Raw genomic sequence first — 9,136 nt, 5'->3', positions numbered from 1 at the left:
GTTCACCAATTGTTTTGGCCAAGAAGAAAGACGGCAGCTTCAGATTCTGCGTCGACCTCAGAGCAGTGAACGCAGTCACGCAGGCAGAGCTTGCCGGTCCCACTCCCACGCATTGACGAAAGTCTCGACAGTCTCTCAGGAGCAAAAATTTTCTCCACACTCGACATGGCGTCAGGGTACTGGCAGGTTGAACTGGCCGAGGAGGATCGCGAGAAAACGGCCTTCAGCACAGGAAGAGGACTGCATCAATTCCGAGCCAAGCCCTTCGGTCTCAAGAATGCTGGAGCCACGTTCCAGCGACTGATTGAGTTGGTGTTGGCCGGAGTGGACTCCAAGAGATATCTCGTGTATATAGACGACATCATCGTCTTCGGAAAGACAGAGCAGGCTCATCTGAAGAACCTGGAGGAAGTTTTTGAATATATATTACTGACCGGGCCGACGAAATTATTTGGAAACGAGGTTTGCAAAATTGACGTAGGCCCGAGTGCGAAGCACGAGGGCCGGAGTCAAATTTTGCAAACCGGGTTTCCAAATAATTTCGTACGGCTGAGGTCAGTAAGATTTTTCCTACATGCCGCATAGCTAGGTTAGTTTCGACAGGTTTTGGTGACACTTTTATACAATTGTTTTGTCCATATTTTCCTAACAGTGATTGCGCTACTGCTGTGGATAAAGCCTTAAAGGAAATTTATAGAAGAAAATGCATCAAAATACCTTACTTCAAAAAGAATCACGTCTGAAAATATCAACTCAGAATGGCACAACAATTAGATATCCAAGGAACATAATACTTGAATGATTTACCACGACATAAGAACAAGAAGAAGGTATAATATTCCTAGTGATTAAACGTGAATTTACCCAGTGCTCTTGCAAGAATCTTTGCTTCATTTATGTAATCGTACTTTGTTGATATGCCCTATGGCTAAACGTTCGTTAAATACATTATATTTTCCATATTTTACATGTTTGTTTCGAAGAAAGGACTACAACTGCCAAATAAAAACGCATTAACTTAGGCCCAAGGTATCAGTGGACATATCAAACGAAGATAAGACAACAAGCGATAACGGATTTCGATTAATAGGCGTACCTACTATATCTTACCATAATTTCGGCTTTGTAACCAATACAAAATATTTCAAAACCCTTGATAAGCAGAGCAGATATTTACCAAAAAATGTTAGTTTTCTAATTTTACGCGGCAAATAATATGCAATAATGATGTCAATTATACATTCCCTGTCAATTATACCTCTGGACTAATGCGATAAACTGTAGTTTAGAGGTCATTGACCTGGGCAGTAAACTCGGACAGTAAACTTTTGTTTCCTGCCCGGCCCAAGGCCCGGCCTATCAAATAACATGGCATTTTGACACCGACAGTTTCTTGGTCATAGTTTTACTGCCCGGCTCGTGCTGTGCTTAACCCTCGCCGGCCGAGGGGGGGGGGCGGGTGCCGCCCCCCCCCCATAGGGTTTTTTTCGCGATAGCTCCGAACACGCTGGCGATAGAGAGCTGAAACTTGGCATACCTGACCTTTGATCCAAGCCGCATCTTTTGACACCAACCGCATTTTTGGGTCAGGTCAGGTCACTGACCTATGACGTCATAAGTGAACCTCTGCACGGTCTTCAGATGTCGCAACTTCGCAACGCCCTCACTGCCAGAGGAGATGTCACAGGGAAATGAAACTTGCAGGATCTAGTATCCATTATGAGTCCCACAACTTGTATATCTCGGATTTTTCCTAAAGGTCATATGAGGTCAGGTCATTTTCGTGACCTCACCATTATAAGTCAATGGGGAAAAATTCAAACTGCTATTCTGGCGCCGGGAACGATCTCCAATTATCTCAAGCACACAGAATCGTGATTTTATGCACTCCTTGCAAGATAAGATGCGTCACTTTTGCAATGTTGACCTTGCGTGACGTCATTTATGACGTCATCAAGGTCATATTAGTTTTTCGTCAATAACTCTTGATCAAATTGAGCTAGCGAGTCGGAAAAGCCACCAATGGACTCAGGAAGACCTGCCGAATCGAATGATATGCGACATGACCTCTTTCGACCAACTTCGTGACCTGGGGGTGCTGACCTGACCTTGACCTGAGGTCAACACCCCAAGTTGACCTGACCCGGACAAAAAGTATACCATTCGACGCGCCTGAGCGAGACGAACACGATGCTGCCAAAATCGGCGCTCTGCGGCCGTTTTTTGCGAAGTTATTCACCAAAAACGGAACCGTACCTTGGGGCACTTGACCTGACCTCAGAGGTCACCGGTTGACCTAGGACCTTAAAATCGGGTACCAATCTCTGCGTCTCGTAACGGCGCACACGCTCGTTTTTTTCCGCGACGCGCTAGCTCCACCAGGGGCGAAACGGCGAGGGGGGGTCGTACCCACCCCCCCCCCCTCGGCCGGCGCGTATGTAGAAAACCAATAGGTCCGGCGAGGGTTAAGACATACCCCGTCATGTAGGAAAGGATAAGAGCGGCGAAGATGAAACTAAAGCCACGAAAATGTTGCCTTGCACGAGATGAGGTGGTGTTCCTTGGACAAAAGGTCGGGAAGGCTGGCGTGCAACCCGACCCAGGAAACGTCGACAAGGTGCGTAACTGGCCGCGACCACAGAAGGCCGACGAACTGAAAAGTTTCCTGGGACTCGCAGGATACTATTCCCGATTCGTCCCCAACTACTCTGACCTCGTGAGACCCATTCGGGAAGCTGCAGAGAAAAAATGTGACATTAAATGGACCCGAGAGCTCACGGAAAGCTTTAAAAGCATCAAAGAGAAACTGACGTCTTCCCCGATTCTGGCTTTGCCGACATGCAAGGGAGAATTCAAACTCTCAACCGACACGTCGAACTCTGCAGTCGGAGCGGTATTGACTGGAACGGTGGACGGTGAGGAAAAGGTGGTGGCTTATGCGAGCAGGGTGCTGAGCAAGAGTGAACGCCGATGGCCCACTTACGACAAGGAACTGTGGGCATCCCCTGCTCGATTAATGTCGACGGAGATGCCACAGGGCGGCGGGGAAGATGGGCTGTTGAGCTGAGTAGTTACTTATGACTTTGATGTGCTTTACCGAAAAGGCAGTGATAATGGAAATGCTGATGCCCTGTCCAGGCCAGTAATCGACTTGAAGGCGGAGGAAGTCAACGAACTCATGGCCACGACACGTGACGAAGCCACGAGCGGAATAGCCGTCGAAAGCTTACGGCGTAAGCAAGAGCTCGATCCGGTTTTCGGTGAGGTCCAGAAGTGGCTAAAAGCAGGTCACCTCCCTTCAAGGAAATCTTTGAGAAAAAGAAACAAGAATCTGCGCACGATGGCTCGGTTGTTCGACCATCTGACAATCGAGCACGGTGTCATGAAGCTACAGCGTCGTGGCGAGGGAAACGAACCGGTTTTACTCCTCCCTCAAACGTACCGCGTCGCTGTATTGAAGATGCTGCATGATGATGAGACCGCTGGGCACTTGGGAACCGCTCGAACGCTCGAAAAGTAGAAGCGAGGTTCTTCTGGCCGTGAATGGCGAAAGACGTCTCGCACTATTGCGAGTCCTGCGAGGTCTGCAACGCCGGGGTCGCCCGACACCAAAGATGCAGGCTACGCTGCGAACAGACAGCTATTCGAGGCCATTCGAAAGGGTGGCCATCGATATCACTGGAATGACCATGTCTGCGCGTGGGAACAGGTACGTCCTAATAGCAATGGACTACTTTACCAAGTACGGTCTTCACCTATGCAATGCCGAACCAGACCGCCGAGACCGTGTCCGAGTGTCTCCTCGACATGGTACTAAGGCAAGGAGTACCAGAACGACTCCCCAGCGACCAAGGGCGGCAGTTTGAGTCTGCAGTCTTTCAGTCTCTTTACAAGCGTCTTGGCATAGAAAAGACGCGGACATCACCGTACCGACCGGAAAGCGATGGCATGGTTGAGAGATTCAACCGCACGCTCAAAGACGTGACTTCAAAATTCATCAAGCCACTCGGATCAGACTGGGACGATCACATAGCGTCCCTGACTTTTGCGTATAACACTTCCAAACACTCGGTGACAGGATTCAGCCGTTTTTCTTGGTGCATGGACGCGAAGCTCGATTGCCAGTCGACGAGCTGTTCAGTGCACGCCGCGACCTGTCAATGGTCGATACCTATGTCGCCAACAAGCTTCGTCAACTCAGGGTTGCGTACGCAAGGGTAGGTGAGAATTACAGATGAAGCCGCTTCCGATATGACAGAAGCACGGAGCGAGTCCTCACGAGAGATTTCATACCTTCCAGGTCAAAAAGTGTGGGTTAGAGACCATACTGCCAATGTTGGAGGCCAGCAGAAACTGGCACTGTACTACAAAGGTCCGGCGACGGTGGTGCAAAAACAAGGTACCATTGAAGAGAATGTCACTGACAGGATCAGAATACCGGGAGGAAAGGAGACAAACGTACCTCATAACCACCTGAAGCCTCTAAAAGCGAGAGAGCCGCACGTCCCAAATGCTCCTCCTGCGATCCGAGGCGCCAGCAGGGAGCAGTCTGGTCAAAACAAGCAAACTGAGAGCGAAGAACCAAGTATGATGTTAGAAGCGGACGGCTCGTGTCCGACCTTCGCGTGGATACCGGACGAGACAGCCAGCGCACAACAACCAGGACGAACTTCGAGTCCATATGTCACACGATACGGGAGGGTATCCCGGCCTCCGGTAAGGTACCCCGACCTGTGAATACGCTTGTGAGCGATTGCATTTAATGACATGTTAATCCTTTATCCTTTAGCATCTCTGTTCAACTTGCCGTAGTAATATTCATAAATATACACACGTCAGACTTGTTCGGTTGTGTGTGATCAAAGTGTGCGACATGTTCTGAGCTAATGTGTCATCGGCAGGCCTAAACCTCGAGGGGTTGAAGTGCGAGTTGGCGTCCCAGCGCCGAGATGCAGATGCGGCGCTCGATTTTTGATGCTGTCACCGGCGCAGACATCACCAGCGCCAGATGTCGCCGACGCAGACGTCACCGACTGCAAGCCCGCAGCCAGGCCGACCAGCTGATGCCACAGCTGCAGCTGAGCGCGGCCTTGCCGGTGGTCAAAGCAAGCGTTCCGTCGCGGTGCTTTACAGTACAGAGAATGAGATGCATTTTATTTAGGGGGGAGGTGTGTTAGGAAGTGTTAGTGCACTGTGCCCGGTGCCTCCTCTCGGCGCGCTGCTGGGCGCGCCACTGCGGACCGCCTCCCGCTGGGCGCGCCGCTGCCACCTGTGGCGTGTGGTCACGGCCGCAGCCGGGGGCGGCGGTCATTCTGGACCGGGGAGCCGCCATGCGCGGGTGCTGCTGTTGCTGCTGCTGCTGCTGCTGCGATACCACAGCTCCAATACACAACAGATCGAAACGCCGCCTTTCTGCCTAACAGGTCTATAGTAGCAATAACATCGAGTAAAGCACATTTTATTTAAAATCAGCGATAGGGCGTCAGTTAACTGGTACATATGCTGCTAATAGATGTCACTGATAAGTGATAATACCAGGTCAGGTCACAGGTCAGGTCACCAAGGGTCAGCACATTAACCCTATTTTACCAGGGCTGTGTGATGCATGTTTTATGGCCAATTTTGCATTTCCAACTCATTGGTGTTGGTTATATGACAATCAGGAAAGGTTTAGGTCACTTCCTGGTGGAGGTCAGGTCAATGTCAGGTCAAAAAAGGTCAAATTTCAAAGTTGATATTGTTACATAAAATGGGTATCGATTCGATGCAGCTCGTCACGACGATTCTAACAGTGGTCTTCGTTTTGCTCTACGTGGTCTAGAATTGCCAAAAATGGAGTTTGAAAATTTGACATCATCATTTTTCACCTTCCAGGCGGTAGGGGGGGGGGGCATTTTTTGCCCCCCCCTTTAGTTTTTCAATATATCTCAAGAACCGCAGCGCCGATCGTCACCAAACTTTCAGTACCCTCCCGGGAGCAGCTAGCGCACATGGTGACCAAATATTTTTTCCAAAGGCTATGATAGGTTGGCCGCTAATGACGTCAGAGTGACGTCATTTTTGCCATTTTCGACCCAAAAAAAGGTTTCGCGGGAAGCACTGTCAGGCCTACAGCTTTAGAGATACAGAAAAATGTTTCAGACATAAAAAATGTGAAATCAAGAGGGCTACAAAACTACTATTTCGGTTTTTCGAATTTTTTTTTTGGATTTTAACCCCCAAAAATCAAAAAATTGATTTTTTGAATATAATAGCCAAAAAATCCAAAAAGGTTTTTGAATTAAAAAAAGGGAATATATGTGATAGTCCCTACCTTCTATCTACATACCAAATTTGAGATCGATACCTCTTTTTTGGCCAAGTTATAGTGAAAAAAAAAAACTGTTCAAAATTGATGACGTCAAATTTTCAAACTCAATTTTTAGCAATTCTAGACCTCGTAGCGCAAAACAAAGACCACCTTAGACTCCCCGTGACGAGCTGCATCGAATCGACACCCATTTTATGCAAAAATATCAATTTTGAAATTTGAACTTTTTTGACCTGACCTTGACCTGACCTCCACCATAAAGTGACCTAAACCGTGCCTGATGGTCTTATAACCAACACCATTGAGTTGGAAATGAAAAACTGGCCATAAAACATGCGTCGCATAACCTTAGTAAAGTTGGGCTCATGTGGTGACCCTTGGTGACCTTTGGTGACCTGACCTGTGACCTGACCTAGTATGACCAGTGACCTCTTTTAGCAACATATGTACTAGACAACTGACGCCTTATCGCTGATTTTCGACAAAATGCGTTTTACTCGGTGTTATAGCGCTTTCTCTAGAAGCCCCGTGAACGGTGAAACATTTTATCTTTGACCTGACCTGTGACGTCATCGGTGACCCCGAGGTCAATGAAATTTGGTTTTCCTCGACAAATTTGACGGGGCTATCGAACGCCGTTTGAATTTTCCGGATCCGTCCTATAGTTTCGGAGATACGGGGGGGGGGCAAAAAAATGCCCCCCCCCCCACCGCGCGGAAGGTGGCTGGTAGGCCCACCGCCTGCCGGGTTAACCAGCGCCCGGCTGGGGGTCCTGGATTTCCACGCCCTGCTGGGGGGGGGGGGGGGTGTTTCAACACCCCCTTCTAACTCGGCTCCTAGGCCACGTAGCGATACGCAGAAGGCGGCGTTCGAAAGAGCGCCAAAAATAATGACGAAATCACTTCAGTCACTTTTTTGGTCAGGTCAAAGGTCAGGTCACCAGAGGTCATTGAAGGCAAAATTTCGCCGATTTTCAGGTCGAGTGTCGACAATTTCCAAGAAGCCAACGAATAACTCAGGAATCAATAGAGCTACAGTGCCGCGGGAAAGCGCATTCGATAGCCCTATTAACGCCCTTTCTGAGTAATTCTCTCAGATTTGACCTATCTTCAACGGCTTTGCCTGCAGGGAGGCAAAAACTGCCAAAATAGCCGATTTTTCGAAACCAGTTTTTCTGCAATAACTTTTGACCCAAGCATTGCACGAACTTATTTTTACCAGCATCGTGTTCCTCTCGTCAAGACGCATCGAATGAACTGTAACTTGACCTTGAAAGGTCAACTTGAAAATTTGACCTCAGGTCAAAGTCATGACCTGACCGGAAATGGTCATGTTGCACATCAGTCGATCCGTATCGTCGAGCTGAACACATCCAAGGCGTTTTCATCGCTCTAGCATGCCTCTATCAAAAGTTATTCGCGAAAAACTGTTAGATACCATCCGTGACCTGAGATGACCTCAGGGGCATGAACAGGGATCACGGATACCATTTCCATGTTCAGTATGTCTTAGTTACTTGTTATTCAGTGTTTGGGAGTGTTTATAATACCTTTCGTCCAAAAAAGCGCCTTTCAATTTTCTCCCATTGACTTATAATGGGGAGGTCGAAAAATTGACCTGACCTTAGGTCATTGATATCAAAATTCTGAGATGTACATGTTGTACATACTATTGCTCTTAGCAATCGCTGAAAGTTTCAAAGCGATCGGTCACTCGGTGTAGCTATGGCAGATATTGAAACTTTTTATGAGGTGGGGTCACTTCAAGTGACCTGGTGACCTGACCTTGAATGACCTTGGTCTGAAATTTTACAACGTCTGTAGAATTGATGCATGATAAGGTGTGCCAAGCCGCCGTTTTTTTAGATATTCGCGAAAAACCACAGGGGGGTGTTCAAACACCCCCCCCCCCCCCAGCAGGGCGCGGGTTAACAGTTTTTTTTCGCTATAACTTGGCCAAAAAGATATATCGATCTGAAATTTGGTATGTAGATAGAACATGGTTGGAACTATCATATATATTTCAGGTTTTTTTGAAGTTCGAAAAAAAACTTTTTGGATTTTTGGCTTATATTAAAAAGAATAGTTTTTTTATTTTTGGAGATCAAAACTAAAAACTTGAAAAATCCGAGATAACAGTTTTGTAGCCCTGTTCATTCTACAGCTTTTATGTCTTTATCATTTTTCTGTATCTTCAAAGCTATAGGCCTGACAGCTCTTTCCGCGAAACCTTTTTTTTTTTTGTCGAAAACGGCAGAACATGACGTCATTTCCGGCCAACCTATCATAGCCTTTGAAAAAAAAAAATTATACACAATGTGTAAAATTGATTCCCGGAAGGGTACTGAAAGTTTGGTGACGATCGGCCCAGCGGTTCTGGAGATATATTGAAAAGTCTGGAGGGGGGCAAAAAATAGCCCCCCCCCCACCAGGACGCATGTTAAGGTACTAGGTCATTGGACAGTGATTGACCTTCCAGGTCAGGTCACTGACCCAAAGGTTGGGAAATTCAGGACCTGTTAGAACGTCGTAAAGTATAGCTGCTATGGGTTTTTGTCGGGTTGCTGAACACGCATATCATGTACGTTTTGATCACAGATGATGTCTTCATGCATTTAGACCAGGTCGGGTCAGGTCAGGTCAGGTCAACAAGTAGGTGTCATCAGTCATGCCGAGTGTTCGTAGTAGGTGTCAAGTCAACCGTCTCTGGCAGCCTCGTAACATGTTACGAAGACACCAAAACTACTTCGTAAACGTTCAAAGGTTTGCTTAATTCGAATCCAGCTCCAAAAACTAGCCTAGAAACTTGCAAAACTCGAAAAGTGAG

The sequence above is a fragment of the Amphibalanus amphitrite genome, unplaced genomic scaffold, assembly GCF_019059575.1.
Source record: "Amphibalanus amphitrite isolate SeventyFive unplaced genomic scaffold, NRLGWU_Aamphi_draft 000705F_arrow, whole genome shotgun sequence".
In the NCBI taxonomy this organism is placed as follows: Eukaryota; Metazoa; Arthropoda; class Thecostraca; order Balanomorpha; family Balanidae; genus Amphibalanus; species Amphibalanus amphitrite.
This window is presented reverse-complemented; position numbering follows the sequence as displayed.